This window comes from Apis dorsata, unplaced genomic scaffold (assembly GCF_000469605.1).
Source record: "Apis dorsata unplaced genomic scaffold, Apis dorsata 1.3 scaffold_58, whole genome shotgun sequence".
NCBI lineage: Eukaryota > Metazoa > Arthropoda > Insecta > Hymenoptera > Apidae > Apis > Apis dorsata.
In genome coordinates this window covers 998,783-1,002,816 of record NW_006263358.1, presented here as the reverse complement: position 1 = coordinate 1,002,816, position 4,034 = coordinate 998,783, and the positions used below count along the sequence as shown (strand labels likewise).

The 4,034-nt window shown below is 42.3% G+C and overlaps 1 protein-coding gene across 1 annotated transcript in view; it reads right to left on the bottom strand.

Annotated features, from left to right (window-relative positions):
• LOC102678880 overlaps positions 1-2,007 on the bottom strand; it is a 123,731-nt gene extending 121,724 nt beyond the window's left edge. The window contains exon 1 of the mRNA XM_006609583.2: positions 1,525-2,007. The gene's annotated coding sequence lies outside the window, so the exon portion shown is untranslated. The remainder of the gene's footprint in view (positions 1-1,524) is intronic.
• Between the last annotated feature and the right edge of the window lie 2,027 nt (positions 2,008-4,034).

The window sequence follows — 4,034 nt, the reverse complement described above, 5'->3', positions numbered from 1 at the left end:
AGAGAGAGAGAGAGAGAGAGAGAGAGAGAGAGTTTGACCCAGCTAGGGGATCGTTCATTAGTCGCGGGGTTGCACGTGGCCGCGAACTTGCAGAAATTACAATGACTTTTATGGCTTGCTGCCGACCAAAATTTCTCGCATCAATTTCGAACGTTCCCAGCTGTGTTTGGCCAACAAACGTAGTTTCGACGTAGCTGCGAAAGAGATGGGAGCGCTATTCTGCGGAAATTGTAAAGAGCCCCCTCCCCCTCCTGTCTGTATCACGATACAAGGAATTATACTACGGTTCTCAACGGTGAAAGGGATTCACGAACATCGGGAGCGAGGGAGAAGAAGATTTTGAGAAGATTGTGACTATAATTTTATAACATATACATATATATATATATATATATCGCGGCGTGGCGTACGCGTTATTATGATTAGATAATTTAATTATTCAAACGAGGAAAGATGATTTTACTGTGCGTTATTCAAGTACGATGTATCTATCTATCTAAGAATAGACGGTTATACAATTTTATTGGAGGTCTGTAATTTAATCAATGGATTACATGCGGAGGGAGGAGGAAGGGGGAGGGGGATAGAGTATTGATCACATTGTACGAGATGATAGAAACGAGGGAAGAAGAACATCGGTTTACATCCACCTCTTGCCTACACGGAGGAAAACAAACAGGTTTTCGCGAAACGGAGTGTTTTTTGCGACGTGCTTGAACATTGTTTATACGTTCCTATTACCGTATCTTTCGGTTCAGAATACTGATAACTTGCTTTTTCCATAAATATTTCTACGTAAATTTTAGTCATATATTGCGTATATATATATATATTTATAGAGTCGCATGGAAAGTATAAAAAATTTTTTTTTACGTTTTACGTATGAATAATAAAACGTGGTGATAAAGAAGAAAATGTTATTTGAAAAGGAAAATATATGCGTCTTAAGAGATATTAATTTTAAAAGTATTCGATAAATATATTTATATAATATATTTATGTAACGCGAAATAATGGAAAATGGCATACGTAAAACGTAAAAAAGGAATATAATAAAACGAGAAAATCTACGCGATTCATTCATCCTAACGTGTCGCTGCGGATAAGCCACGGCGCGTCCTTGGTTACATCTCGAGAATCGGGTATCGATTGCTTCTCTCGCACGCCGATGAAAAACGAGGGAAAGGAAAGAAAACACAGTGGAGCCCGTGTGCTCCCTGTGTCCAAGCAAGACAAACATGTTGCCACCAACTTTCAACCTTCCTTTCTATATACTCTAACTACACACGATCTCGCACGATTCCCTTTTACGATTCCCTTCAACTCTCAAAACGTTTTACGGAACGCGGACGTTGCCAAAACGGCAACCCTATCTCAATCCCATTCCAATTCCCCCCATTCCCTAACCTCATCCCTTCCCTTACATCGTACGAAAATTTCGCGTTATTCTATTCGCCCAATTATCACTCTAAGCAAAGAGTGGCGCAGAAAATATGAAAAGAAAAAAAAAATGGCTTGACTCACCGTTCCGCAGTGGTCCACGCAACGAAGGGGTTGTTGAGGGACGACGTCGATCCGTCCAACGACGATTGTTGACGATCGCAGGTCAAAGCACCGCTCGTGGAGAATCAGCTGATCGATGAATGACAATCTGCGATGATCCTCTCTCTCTCTCTCTCTCTCTCTCTCTCTCTCTCTTTACACTCCCTGGCGGAGACGATCCTCCACCGAACACGAAACCCTCACCGAACGAAGGTGCGCGGACGACTGACTGCCGCGGCCGTCACGGTGGGGTGTAGCTGTGCGCTGATTCTCCACGGCTTCCCCACTCCCCAGCCCCCGCCGTTCTCAATCCCTCCTTGTCGCGCCACTCTAACCCCTTCCCTTCCTCTTTTCTCCCCGATCTCACCCTTCCTCTTTCTCCCACGATACCCTTCCAATCGGCCTCTCTCCGTTTTTCTTCACCCTTCGCGCCGTTTCGTCTTCATCTTCTTCGTCTTGTTCATCACGTTTCCGTCTTCTCACCGTCTTACTCCCACGTTTCTTCCTTCACTTTCTTCTCAATTTTTTTTTTCTTTTTCCATCGACCTCTTTCTCTTTTTCTTCTTCTTCTTCTTCTTCTTCTTCTTCTTCTTCTTCTTCTTCTTCTTCTTCTTCCTTCAAATGTGTCGATTTTTTGTTAATTTATCGCGACATTTTTTTGTCGATGGCCAAGTTTTTCCTTCTTCTTCTTTCTTTTTTTTCTTTTCTTTTCTCTGGATTACGAATCGTGATCATCAACCCTCCCTTTGTCTTTTTTCTCAACGGTCCAACTATATTTGATTTCGGATTCCCCGTCCCATTTCCTTCCCTCCCAGAAAACCAATCTCCCTTACAGGTTTTTTCTTCGGCTATAGAGTTTATCCCGAACCGTCTAACTCTTTCCCACCCTCTGTCTCCTATCTTCTTATCCACGTTTATTACCCCTTTCCACAATTTTCTCCACGATTTTCGTCTCTCTTCTATATTTTTCCCTACCCAAGTCTCTCTTCTCCAAACGCCACCCTTCCCCCTCTGTCGAGTAAAGGATCATCTCTCTCTATTGTCCTTAAGTTATCCCTTGTCTCTCTTTTTCCCACACATCTCTGTTGCATCGTACACTCACACTCAAATCACTCCACACTTCTTCTTCTTCAACCTTCAGAGGAATGCTCTGTCTCTTTAGGCTCTAGCCTCGAACAAAGACGCAAATGCCAACTCGTTCATCCACGAAGTTTGGAGACGAAACGAAGACGGAAAAATAGGAAAGAAGATACAGAAGCGAGTGTAATCGAGCTACAGAGGGGAAGAGAGAGACCGAGAGAGAAAGACAGGGTGCAAATAAGGCAGAACGAGGGGAAAGAAGGGATGCGCCCCAAGGTGGAAGAACACCGGCGATTTATTGGATCTTAGAGATCAGCGATCATCTATATACCTGGAGAAAAGTTGGTTCGAGAATTCGAGACGAGATACTTCGGTCGTTTTCTGTCTTGGTGGAAAAAGAGGAACGCGGCAAGACGAAAAAGAGGTAGCGAGCGCGGGCTTTGAAACGGGTGAAAGAGGAAAAGCACAATGAGAAATCAACTGTTTCTGTTTGTCCAGATTGATTCCGAGGTTGGTTTCAACCAAGTATCGATGCCCGTTTAAACTTCTTAGATAGGAGTTGAATCGTCAAATCCATTGATCTTTGATTTTTGTATTATTTAAGAAATAATCCATCCTCTTTCTTGTAATTTTTTTCAATATCGCATCAAGAAATTAAATTCAATTTTATGATACGGAAATATAAGAATGGAATATCGATCCATTCGAGATTGATGACATACCTTTTTGAATAAAATAAAAAAAGAAGATTGTAAAATAATATCGTTATTCTAGAAAAAAACTTTCGTCTCCTGGAGATTTTATAATAAAAATCCTCCTCCTAAATTGAAGGAATGCGAAAGAAATGAATTTCACTAAATAAAATCACAATATTCCCCTTCCAAAGTAGAACTATCACGCGAAGAAAAATCATCGAATATAAAATTTCAACGCCGAAAAGGAATCGAAACGCGCTCTCGAATAATATCGCGAACAAGATTCTCAAAAATAAATAAATAAATAAATAAATAAATAAATAGAAACGAACAAGAGAACTTTCCGCCATAAACTGAGCATCGGGTATCAAGTGTCTGGGGTATCCAGTATCTGAAATCGACAATATCAATCCTTTCGATCAACAACTCTCCCCTCCCCTCCCCCATATACACGCGAGCCTACGCGCAACTGCCACCCTCGCCAGCTTTCAATTTGCCCAGAAAATAATTTACACTTTGGAGCGTAGAGGCGGGGGACTCCGCGGGGAAATTTATCGCGAATATGCATGCGCCATTTATGAATATGAATATACGGGGGCAAATTATTATGCATCGCGAACGAAGAAAGTTCACGGGTGGGGGGGGCTTGCCGGTTGTCGTCCGGGCTAGAGACCGGAGATACGGGGATAGAGGAGATCCCTTCGCATCCGCGCTTCC